The sequence below is a fragment of the Manihot esculenta genome, chromosome 10, assembly GCF_001659605.2.
Source record: "Manihot esculenta cultivar AM560-2 chromosome 10, M.esculenta_v8, whole genome shotgun sequence".
Taxonomy (NCBI): Eukaryota; Viridiplantae; Streptophyta; class Magnoliopsida; order Malpighiales; family Euphorbiaceae; genus Manihot; species Manihot esculenta.
Genome location: NC_035170.2, coordinates 8,761,499 through 8,775,138, shown reverse-complemented (window position 1 = coordinate 8,775,138; position 13,640 = coordinate 8,761,499).

Genomic DNA, 13,640 nt, shown 5'->3' with positions numbered 1-13,640 from the left:
TATAATAAAAAATAGAAAATAAATATTAATATATTAAAGTTTATGTTAGAATATGTATTTTTATTTCATAGAAATAAAACACACAAATACAGTGACAAGTGGCCTCTCTATGTTTACTCAAGCTTCACCGTCTAGTCTTTTTCCAAAAATAAATAAATAAAGCTTCACCTTCTAGTTATTTAGTTGGAAGAAAACCACGAGGATTTTGATGCTCCTGTTATGGATTCTTTAATAGGGATAAGTCAATTAAATTCTCATACTTTTATGTAATTCTTAAATAAGTATAATTTAATTTTTTATTAATTAAATTCTTATATTTTTATTAAAAAATAAATAAGTTTGATCTTAATAAAATATTTTTACTAATAAAATATTATTTTTTATAATAAAATTTTATTTTTATAATTTTAAAAATTATTTTTTATTTTTATATTAATTAAAATATTAAAATTATTTATATTTTAAATTTAAAAAATATTTTATTATTAAAAAATATTATTAATACTATATAAAAATCGGCTAAAGTAAGTCAAAAACTGGCACCACAGAACAGGTTTACGTGGCAATAATTTAATAAGTGGATAACGCGACTCCATCCGAGAAAAAAAAGATTCGGATACTCTAGCACTCGGTGCATCATCAATACTCACCTTCTCCTAAATAGGGCGAGTCTCAATATAAAAGTTATCGTTATCAGACACAACGTAGCGTGTCCCCATTATACCTTTAATTGTGAGATCATCTATCTATTAGCTGATGATATCTCTTATCAAATAGCCGATCACATCATTTCTGGATTATCAGAAAATATTATATTTTCCTCTATCCTCTTATCCTTTTACAGTATAAAAGGAGAAGGATCAGAGACAAAAGTACGCTATTCTCTTACACTAAAATTCTAAGCAATTTATTGCATTCACCCTCTGCAGTGTACTGACTTGAGCATCGGAGTGGTTGCCATAGCACCCACCACCACCTCACATTCTCTTTTGTGCAGGTCTAGCCAATTACAGCACAACTCTATTTTCCGACTACATCATTTGGTTTCATTGCTGGAAAATCCATTGAATTCTCTTTATTCATTTGGATTAAAAAAGTTCTCTTGTTCCTTTTCTCTCTGAAAAAGGAATCTCTCCTTTCTATCTCTTGAAATGGATGGAATCGTACATGTCATTACGGAGGGACCGATAAGAGAAAAGGAAAAAATAAGCGTGCAGCAAAAGACGTCCTGTCAATTGAACAAGAAACATGGGTCAATCAAGAGGTAGGGTTCGGCCCTGCAGACAAGGAAAATGGATTCTTTCAAATGCTAGTCGTCAAGATCCTCCTGAACTGGTACAAAATAAGGCGAATATTGGTGGATATAGATAATTCTGTTAACTTTCTCATCTTTAATATTTTTAATAAGTTAAGCTTGGATAAAAATAGTCTTTTCAGAGTTTCCTATCCGTTAGTAGAATTAGGAGATAATACCATGGCAGTGCTGGGCATCATCAACCTCCCCTAGTATTGGATAACGAAAAATATAGGTGAGAGTTGTATGCAAAGTTTGCAGTGGTAGATATCACATTTGCGTACAATGCAATACTCGACTGCCCAATCTTAAACTACCACGATATTGTTATTAATATGGGTAGTATGTATTTTAAGCTACTAGCTCTAGGAAGAATAGTTGTGGTGTGAGGCAATCCTAAGTTGACCAAAGAAGGTTATGGACACCTAACAAAAAGTCTCGGAAAAGCAATAATGCACATCGAATTGCTGGAGAAACTAGAATTTCACTTAAAACCAGAGCCAACAAATCCGGTAGAGGAGATCCAGCTAGGAAAGGAACAAAAAGTATGGATCGGTACTGCATTAATTGGTAAATAAAGACTTGTTTAATAGAGTTGCTAAAGAGCCAAGTAACCACTTTTGCTTAGTCTCCAAAAGATGTAACAGGTGTGGACCTATCTCTCATCACTCATAAATTATCTATTGACAAAATCATCAAATCAGTCCAACAAAAGAAAAAAAGTTTACACCAGAAAGGTAGCAAGTGATCAAAGAAAAGATTGATAAGCTTTTGAGTGCAGGGTTGATAAAGGAAGTCCAGTATCCCACATGGCTTGCTAATGTGGTCCTGGTAAAGAAAGCTAACAGAAAATAGAGAATGTGCGTGGATTTTATTGACCTGAATAAAGCATGTCTAAAAGATCATTACCCGTGGCCATCCATCGACAGGTTAGTAGACTTGACCTCGGGTCATGCAGTGATTTCCTTCCTTGATGCTATTTTAGATTACCACCAAATCATAATGGATACCGAAGATGCAGAGAAAATTGCATTCATAACAGACGAAAGAGTTTACTGCTACAAGATAATGCCTTTTGGATTAAAAAACAGAGGGGCAACTTACCAAAGGTTAGTGTCAGGAATCTTTAAAGACATGGTAAGGTCAACAATTGAAGTGTATGTGGATGACATGGTCGTAAAGAGCTGATCCTTGGAAGACCATCCAGAAGATATTCGAAAAGTCTTTGATGTACTAGACAAGGCGGGTATGAAGCTAAACCCTGAGAAGTGTACCTTCGGGGTAAATGCTAGAAAGTTTTTAGGATATATAATCTCAGAAAGAGGCATAGAGGCAGACCCTGAGAAGATCAGTGCCATTCAAAACATTAAAGCATCCAAAATCATTAATGAAGTATAGAGGTTCAATGAGCGAGTCACTACTATGGGTCGTTTCATATCATGCTCAGCTAGAAGGTGTATCCCGTTCTTCAAAGACTTAAAAGGCAAAGGTAAGTTTGAATAGAGGGAAGAGTATGTAGAGACATTTAAAAGTCTAAAAACCTTTTCATCATCTCCTTAATTGCTAAGCCCGCTTGTTGAAGGCAAAGTTTTATTTCTATACTTGTTTGTGATACAGAAAATAGTTTCCTTGATACTCATTCGTGAAAACAATGTGGAGCAAAGCACAGTATAGTATGCCAGTCAAGTTTTAAAGGGGGCGAATCTGAATTATCCTCCTCTCGAAAAGTGGGAGTTTGCAGTACTAATGTCAGCCACAAAGCTATGACCATGCTTCGAGTCACACATCATAGAAGTCAAAATAGACTATCCTCTGCGAAATGTTCTACATAGGCTGGAGTTATCAGGGCGATTATCCATCTGGGCAGTAATATTGTCGACCTATGATATCAAGTATATTCTGAGAAAGGCTATGAAAGCCCAGGGGCTAATCGATTTTATTGCAAACGAGAAAAGATCGCAATCAGCATGGCGATTTACAAAAATACTGCGTGCTTTTAATGTGGGGAATCTAGTCCTTAAAAGAACAGATGTAAAAAGTGGCAGTGCTGAGTCTTATAAGTTGCGAGAGAACTGAAAATGACCATTTAGGGGGCTCGAAGGTTATTCGCCCAAGGTCATATAATCTAGCCAAGCTAGATGGTCAAGTCATTCCTCATTCATGGAGTATCTGTACTCTGAGAAAATTTTATCAATAATAAGTTAACGAGGTATTTGTTCACATGTTGTGTTCTTCAGTGATAAGGAATGATGGATTGCCTTCCTAAAAAAATTTAAGGAGACAAGAAGGGTCATAAGGCGGGTTCTGCTAGGACAGGTCAGAAGGAGAATTCCGCTAGACCATAATCTAGGTGTTGGTCCTACTAAACAAGGTTACAAGGCGGATTCCGCCAGATTAGATCATAAGAAGGGTTCCATCAGACCACAATTTGAGCATTGGTGTAATGACCCGGAAACCGGTACCCCTCTGTAACGGTCCGAACCATCACTGGCACTAGGATTCAGATCGGCTTAAGGCCGCCAGAACCCGTAGCAAGCCTACTATACTCTCTGTGTACCTGTAAATCTCATACATGATCATACATTTTCTGTGAAAATAAAAACTCTTTTCTGAACCAGTTTAGAGTTTATAGTGAGTAGATGCGATCCAGCTGACCTTATGGTTCTAGAGTTGACTGTTTGATGTCATTCTAGGGCGGATTGGCTAGCTACTCATAGTACTACATGTGTCCGCAGAGACAAGGTAAGAGAGGTTAGAGTGCAAGATGGATCAGAGGCAGTCCTTTGAGAGGACAGAGTATAGGTGCCTAGAGGTTTGATGTCAGCCCATCAGGTTCATAGTATGCTCAGGAAAGGTTGTCAGAGGGTTCTAGCTCTTGTGAGCAAGTGTAGTAGTCAGGTCAGGGAATCAGCCTCAGTGCCCGCAGCTAGTGAGTTCTAGATGTTTTTCCCAGACGAGCTATCAGGTTTACCATCTGTTCGGGAGGTAGAGATTGGAATAGGAATGGGGTCTGGACGCGGAACCATTTCTTTCCTTCTACCCTAACAGGATGGCACCTGCAGAAAGAGAAAGAGAATAGTCAGAATAGTATAGAGAAACTTGGTAGATAAAGGTTTTGTCCGACTTAGTACCTCACTCTGGAGTACTCCAGTGTTGTTGTGAGAAACAAAAGATGAAATCTTGAGACTTTGTAACGACTGTGAGCAGTTGAACAAGGTCACTACCAAGGGCAGGTGTTCCCATGCAGGATTGATGATCTATGGGAACAGCTAATAAGAGCTGATTGTTTTCCACGATAGATCTGAGATTCGGAAACTATATGTTGAGAGTTAGAGAAAAAACCAGTTTAGTAGAGATAAAGAGAAAAAGATAAAGATCAGAGTGCGCAGCAGAAGCGTAGAGTAGTTCAGAAAACAGAGAAGCATGCCCATTATCTACTGAAAATGTTATAGACACTAAATGTTGTTGACTCTAAAAGAACATGGCATAGAGGCCAAGTTCTGCAGGATGAGGTTGATTAAAGGGCATGTCTGTTTGACTCATGATGTGTCAAAATAAGTTTTTTTGAGGTAAATAGGAAGTTGAAACTATAAAGAGTTCATCTAGAATTTCCTTAGAGTTGTTGCTCTTCGGCAGCCGAATCTCCACTTTCGGCAGCCGAACCCTTTCAGGGGCAAGGTTCGGGGGCTAAAACACACTCCAGAGACGAAAGTCTCTAACCTTCGGCGGCACCTTCGGCGGCCGAATCCCCCTTCTAGAGCCGAACCTCAAAACTCTCGGGGGTGAGCTGTGGCAGCCGAAGTCATCTCCTCATGGGTTCGGCAGCCGAATGTACAAACCAGGCTTAACAGGTATGAGTTAACCCATCTAGAGCAAGCTCTAGTCAGGGGTACAGAGTACAGAGTATAGAGTACAGAGTACAGAGATAGTGCATGCACAGGTTAAGCCTTGGTTCAGAAAAGAGTTTTTATTTTCACAGAAAATGTATGATCATGTATGAGATTTACAGGTACACAGAGAGTATAGTAGACTTGCTACGGGTTCTGGCGGCCTTAAGCCGATCTGAATCCTAGTGCCAGTGATGGTTCAGACCGTTACAGAGGGGTACCGGTTTCCGGGTCATTACAGATTGGTATCAGAGCATAGGGCCTCTAGAGTACGATGTGTTGGGCAAAGCTGCTCAAAGATTAGAGTTGTTTCACATCGGAAAGAGGTTGTGTTAGAAGGGCAAGCACAATAAGAGAAATCATGTCCACTAGGATAAGATATAAGTTTTGCATGATGATGTGTAATACCATGCCATGATTTATGCATGTGCAATCTTGCTATGTGATATATGTGTTGTAGGTTCATGCGAACCGCATGATTGCTAATGCTTGTGTGTTTATGTGTTGTTTTCCAGAGAGTTAGGATGCGAGGAGCTCGTCGATCTGTACGATTGACAGGAACTCCACCAGAGTGTGAGAGCATGGATGCTCAATCCCCTGTTTTGTCAAGGGAACTTTCATGTGGATCGAGCAGAGAAGATACATCAAGGGACCCTAGAAGGTCTTTTGATGAGAGTAGAAGAGGAGTAGTTCAGGGCGGTTTGTCAGTGGATATGAGGGAACTAGAAGAGGATGAACAGAGGAGAGATGATAGTTTGGGCATGAGTATGTCAGGCAAGGATATGGGAGAAGGTCAAGGAGGAACTCAGGCCTCGGGTTTTATTCCACCCCAGTATCCACCCTACCCACAAGGGTCAGGGTATTCGATGGGAGGTACCTCAGATTTCTTTAGTTATCACCCATATCCCACCTTTATGCCCTATCCTCCCTTTTACCCGCCATATCCACAGTATCCTATGTTTCCACCCTCACCCTATTTTCCAGGTCCAGCGAATCCTAGCCCAGGGAATGCTGCACTTCCTCCCCCACCAGTAGAACCGGCAGTTCAGGAGGTTCAAATATCCAAACCTAGCTCATCGGTGGAGGGTAAGGTAAAGATGATAGATTACCTGAAGTTAGATGGCCCCAGGTTTGAAACAGGTGATGACCCTTTTGAGTATCTCAAAACGGTAAAGATGATAACATATGAGTTTGGAGTAAGTGATAGTAGAGCCATTCAGATGGCAGGATTCACATTGAAATGCAGGAAAGCAAGAGAATGGTTCAAACATTATGTGGATCCAAGGCTGGAGAGCTTATCTTGGGATCAGTTTGCCAATGAATTTGCAGGATGGGCTTTTCCAGAAAGTTCAAAGGAATTGAAAATGATCGAGTTTGAGCAGCTAAGACAGACCGAAGAGATGAGTGTAGATGAGTACACAGATAAGTTCCTTGAGCTGCTCCAGTATGTAGGGCAAGCATATGATACAGATCAGAAGAAAGTTAGGAGATATACCATGAGATTGCATCCTAGGTATTCTTCCCTGATCTTAGCTGCAGAGAGAGAGAGTTTCCACTCTATAGTGGATGCGGCTAGAAAGATGGAGGCTAGTGCCATCATTGAAGGATCAGTTAAACAACAGGTGGCACAGTCCTCGGGTTCTAAAACCGTTGATCCATCCTCTTTGGATGAGATTGCCGTAAAGAGTAAAAAGGGGGGCAAAGGCCTCAGAAGATTGAAAAAGAGTAAGTTCTGGAACAGGTTAGAGTCTGGTTTGGGAATAGGTATTGGCTCGAGCTCAGGCACAGAGGTTGCTGAGTGTGTGAGGTGCGATAGGCCGCACAAGGGAGTCTGTTGGTTTGGGACTTCCGCATGTTACAGATGCGGTCAGGAGGGACACATAGCTAGGGAGTGTCCTAAGGCAGCTTTTATGGCACCATCCCATCAGACAGCTCCAGGTAGTATGGCACAGCCATCAGCTCCAGCCATGGTTCGAGAAAGAGGATCAGTTCCTTATTTCTCAGGTTTCCGTGGAGAAGGTCCGTCAGCTCCGGCTCGGATCTTCACCCAGGCTCAACAGGAGGCAGACGCGTCAAACACAGTGGTGCCAGGTATGCTCACTTTTGAGTGTTCTGATGTGTATGTTTTTGTCTTGTGGGTCGTAGTAGAATGTCAGTTGATGTGAGAATGGTAAAGTATAATAGAGTTAAATGTTCAGAGCAGAAGTTAAAAGATAGAGATTCAGAAACGAGTTAGTAGCCAGAGGTTAGTGAGCCAGGAAAGAACTCGAGAGTGTTGCTATGAGATGCTATGGCCATGGATTTGATAAATCCAGGTATACGGAGAGTGATCTCTCATCTCCGAGAGCAGCCCTCAAGTATAGTAAATAATTCAGAAAGTAGAGTAAGAAGCAGAAGAGTAAGAGAAGAGAAAAAGAAAGTAAGATAGAGCAGATAAGTAAATGAGGTAAATCAGAGAAAGAGAAAGAGAAGAGTTAGTAAATCAGAACAGAGTAGAAAAAGAAAAAAATAAGAGTAAGCATAAGTTCAAGAAGAGGTTATAGTTTGGTCTGGGATGAGATGGTGGTTGAGGCAGAGGCAAGGGTTAGCCTTTTCTTTAGTAGGATTCCCGAGGGAAGTTCCGTTAGCCTTAGCTCGGATCTTCACCCTGACTCAGCAGGAGGCTAACACATCAAACACGGTGATGTCAGATACGTTCACTTGAGAGTGTTTGGATGTGTATGCTATTTGTTTTGAACCCTAGTGTTTCTCTTTCCTTGTTGCTTAGTGAGCCGTTGTTAGAGTGGGTTTGATGACTTCTGGGCTTAGAGTGTTTTCTCTGGGTTAGTGGACCCGAGTATGATCCATCTGAGGCAGAGTCAGTCAGTCAGATCAACACAGATCATGTAACTGAAAGATTTACAACACAAAATAACTAAATCAAGCACAACTAGTACATCTCTTTAATATTACATGTCCACTCTATACTATTACAAGCTCTTTACTCTTTCTGTACTTTGCTGATCTGTCCCTGTACAACCTGTATACTGAACCTGCAAGACTGGGGTTAAGGGAGTGGGATGAGCTCTATAGCCCAGTGAGTAGGAACAATAAAACAATTATAAAAACATATGCTCTCATGAAATGCATCACATCACAATCTGATCACAACAAGGATGAATTTGTCACCATTAGCCCTTTACACATAAATCGCATCTCATAACAAGCTAATAATGCTCTATGCCAGGGGCGATTAGGCCTCACCTGGACTTCACATGACTCTATGCCAGGGGCGATTAGGCCTCACCTGGTCTTCTCTTACTCTATGCCAGGGGCGATTAGGCCTCACCTGGTCTTTCCATCTCATATCATGCTATACATGTCATATTATGCCATATCATCTCATACCATACTGAGGGCTAATGGATCATTCAACATTCATCCATCTCATTACTTAACCATAGAATGTAATGCACCATATTCGTAAATTCTAATGCAAACAACCTAGTACATAACATAGTCTTCATGATGCATGAACTATGCTAAAAGCATTCCATTTCTTTATTAAAAGAATTAAGCTTAGTTCCACTCACCTCTAGCCAATGCTGGCTATTTCTGGGCCAACTCTATCTCTGGGCCTCCTCGGTTCCTCGGTCCAAACCTACACAGGTGGACTCAATTGAGGTACCAAACACACTCTAAACAACTCATAAACAACTCTTAAACAACTCCCCAAAACCCCTCTAAAACACCTCAACACATGCATGCAAAACAAGCAAAAGAAGGCTGGACAGAAAACTTTCGGCGGCAGGTTCGGCGACCGAATGTCCTCTCCAGAGCCGAACCTCATGCACCTTCGGCGGCCGAATCTCCACTTTCGGCAGCCGAACCCTTTCGGGGGCAAGGTTCGGGGGCTGAAACACACTCCAAAGACGAAAGTCTCTAACCTTCGGCAGCACCTTCGGCGGCCGAATCCCCCTTCCAGAGCCGAACCTCAAAACTCTCGGGGGTGAGCTGTGGTAGCTGAAGTCATCTCCTCATGGGTTCGGCGGTCGAATGTACCTTCGGCTGCCGAACCTGAGTTTATCCAGAACTCGGCTTCAAGCATCAACAAGCCTCCCAACTCTCTCATACCCCCTAAATCATGCATTCAACCTCTCAAACCATGCATATACCCAAGGACATGCTCAAAGGGGTCCAAAACTAACTTAAACCCCAACAAAAACATCACACAACACACATAAACATGCTTGCACCCATAAACCATCAAAAACACACTTTTAAACCTAATCATGCAACTCTACCCAAACCCTCCATAAAACCGCCATAAATCATCAAAAGAAGTTCAGGATCTTCACTTACCTCTTGAAATCAAGAAGATAAACGATCCTAACTTGAAAATATGGAGCTTCTTTCCTTTAACCTCTTCAAACCCCAAAACTTCTCTTTTTTAGCGTAAAACCTTCAAAACAACATGAAAACCAATCAAACCTTTGCAAGATTTGATAAAACCATGAAAAAATACCCATGGAGGATCTGCTCTTACCTCTGGAAGTGAAAGGACAATCTACACTTATCCATTTCACCGATTGGAGGCGTTTATATAGGTGGCAAACCGACTCAGCTTCGGCAGTCGAATCGCATGCAAAACCATGCAACGTTCGGCGGCCGAACGTGGAGTTTCGGAAGCCGAATCTAAGGCACTTTCGGCAGCCGAACTTCACTTCGGCGGCCGAACCTGGCCAAATCCTCCTTGGTCTTTTCTCTTCAAAACTCAATCCTATTCCACTCTAAACCTTTAAAACACTTACAACCAGTTTAGAAAACCTTTCTCTTACCCGTCTAGAAGCCTCTAACATCCTCGAATTCCACCGGACGGTAAGAATTCCGATACCTGATCTAGCCGGGTATTACAATTGGTCCCACTAAATAAGACGACAAGGTGGGTTCCGCCAGGCCAGGTCACAAGGCGGGTTCTGCCACACCACAATCTAGACGTTGATCCCACTAAACAAAGCCATAAGGCAGGTTCCACCAGACTACAATTTGAGTGTTAGTTCCACTAATCAAGTCAAATATGCCAGAAAGCCACGAGGCAATATACTAATCCCCAAAAGATGAAGGTGTCAATCATAGATTAATGTCGATAAGACGAGTCTTATGACCAGATATCAAGATGAGTAACCGAGTAAAAGTCCCTTATTGTGAAATTTTCTCCAGGCGTTTTATGATGGAAAGGCAGGAGTCCGTCAGGCCATAGGTCCAAGTATTAATCTTGTTTTGAAAAAATTCTCCAAATTATTTTATATCTGTTAAGTCAGGCACTAATGTAACGACCCGAAAATCGGACCGCTATCGGCGCTAGGATCCAGATCGACTTAAGGTCGCCGGAACCCGTAACAAGCCTACTATACATCCTGTACTCCTGATAAAATCCCATACATGATCATACATTTACATAAAAACTTAAACTTTTCATATACCAAGCTTGACCTGAACATACACCATATCTGTAAACATAAAACTCCATACTAGAGCCCTCATCAAATGCTCTAGTGGGTCAACATATCATACATCAAGCTTGGTTCAACATATATCATCATTTAAAACATTTCATAAAGATCATGTACAAAAAAGGGATTTCCACTACTATTAGGGCCAAGCATAATGCTAATCCTCATTACATTACATCATTTTACATATCATGTCCACTACAAGACTATTACATACACATAACCATTACCCGTGCTGACTTAAGTCAATCTGGATCCTAGCGTCGGTAGCGGTCCGATTTTCGGGTCATTACAACTAAGCCCTGCAAAGTAAATGTACTTTAGCTCCCTTCTTTGGGCAAAATATGGTGGTCACTAAATTTATAATTTGGAGGTAGCCCCTTGGCCAATTGTTTAAATCATTGGTAGTAACAAAGGGAACAAAGAAACACATAAGAATATATATACAAAATATGTATTACAAAAGATTATAAGGGGATAAGGTGGACTTCAATAAGTTTCTATTACATCATAAATTTTTAAAAATCTAGCAAAGACCCGGTTGGTAGGGTTATCCTAAGCTTCTCAATCTCATCCTTGGGGAAGATATCGTCTGAAAAACCGCATGAGGGGAACCGTCTCTCCAACTGTTTTTCTGGCCTGACCCTCATAATCAATCTTGCACAATCTAACCATAAGTTGTCACTACAAAACAGGTCTATGTGGCAAAGATTTGATAAGTAAGTAAAACAGCCCAATCTGAGGAAAGGAAGACCTAGACACTCTAACACCTGGTACATCATCAAGACTCGCTCTCCCTTAGATAGAGCGAGTCTCAACACAAAAGTTATCGTTATTAGGCACAGCCTAGCATGTCCCCATTCCATCTATAATCGCGAGATCACCTATCTATCAACTGTCGATATCACTTATTAAACAGTCAGCTACATCATCGCTGAGTTATAAAAAAATATTATATTTACCTCCTTCATCTTATAGTATAAAAGGAGAAGAATCATAAAAGTAAATGTATGTTATTCTCTTACACTAAAGTTCTAAGCAATTCATTATATTTATCCTCTCCAGTATATTGACTTGAGCGTCGGAGTGGTTGCCGTGGGCACCCACCACCACCTCACTTTCTCTTTCTTGCAGGTCTAGTCAAATCACAGTACAACTCTATTTTTCGTCTACATCAATTGTTATATTAAGTCAAGACTTACTTGGTCCTTAGTAAAAGTATATGGACTTAATTTGACAAAAAATTAAATTAGATTTATTTGAGCATTGAGCAAAAAATAAAGAAAAATTTAAAGAGTTTTAAGTAAGAGTAAATCATAACCTTTTGGATCAAAAATAGTAGTCATTTATTCTTTTTACAATAGACAAATTGGAAAAGAGAAAGAGTCTTCTTCCTCTTTCCCTTCGATGGCCGAAAACGCTCCATCTTCTCCTTTGTTTTATTTTCATCTTCTTTCTTCGAAATTCTACCTCCAAAATACGAAACTATGTTTATTCATTTTCTTTGATATCTTTATGATGTAACTGATTTTAAATTATCTTCCTTATGTTTGAACTAAAGAATAAAAGAAATTAGACGTCGGAGTATTAAAAAAATAAAGGAAAAAGTAAAGAGAAAGATAGGACAATTGAAGTTTTTGAATTATTTTTGGGGATTTTGAGTTAAGCACTGAGCTTTGCCATTGAGTTTATTTATTATGTAAAAAATTGCGGCTTTCTTTACTAATTATGTGTAATTTATTAAATTGAGTTTAGGGTTATTTGAATTAATAAATGATGAATAAATGCTTGGTTAGGTGAAATAAATTTGGGTAGAAAACCTAAGAATAGCAAAAAATTTTAAGAAAAATTATTATTTAGTTTATATAATAATTTACTAGTTGATTTTTTGATTTTGAAAAATATATTAAAACGTCTCTAATATTTTAAAAATTCTACTAATTAATTCATCCGTTAATTTTAGATATTAAGTATTTTCAAAAGTCTAAAATATCTCTTATACGAAAAGACTAATTAATAAATTTTTTAAAAATTTAAAAAACTAATTAATAAAATTTTTAAAATTATATGGATTAAATAGTAAAATATTTAACAGCTAAAATTAATAAAAAAATTAATTAATATATTTTTTAAAATGTCAAAAAGAATTTTAAAATATTTTTTCAAATTGAAGGATGAACTTATAAATTCATATTATAAAAACTAAGTTGTAATTATTTCAAAATTTTATAATGGGAAATGAAGTGATGTCTTGTTTTCCTAATTATATAACTCGTTTGAGGTTGCTATTTTTCTCGATGATTATAGAGACGGGAATTAAAAAGGAAAAGGATATGGAAATAATTTCATTGGATAGCAAAAATCAGTAAGGAGTGAAAGAGCGTATTTCATATGCTTATTTATAATAAAATGTCTTCCATTGTGATGAATCTTATCAATTGTATTTGAGTGATGAGATAAAGAAGAGTTGTTGGATAATTTCTAGTCAATGACCGAAATTTATGCATGTTTTTTTTTTTTGAAAATGAAAGAAATATTATTAACTCAAAGCGATTAAGGAAACTATATGAGGAGGAGGGACATGAACCCAAACTCCTTGACCTGACTCAGAATGAGCCGATGTTGCTAGAACATGAGCGACATCATTCGCAGACCTGTGAATAAAAGCACATCTTGCTTCCTCATAACTGGATAGAAGCAATTTACAATCTTGAACCAAAAGACCAAAAGGTGATAAATCATCTAATGAAGCATTGTTAATGGACACAATAAGAACCTGAGCATCCGATTCGAAAAGAACTCGATCTCATCCGCACTCTTTAATCCAGCTCAATGCCTCTCGAAAAGCCACTGCCTCAGCACACTTAACCTCCATCTGACTGCAAAAACAGCCTGCTTTAGCCGCTATAAATCTACCATTAGCATCTCGGACTACACAGCCAAAGCCTAGCGAACTTCATTGCGAGT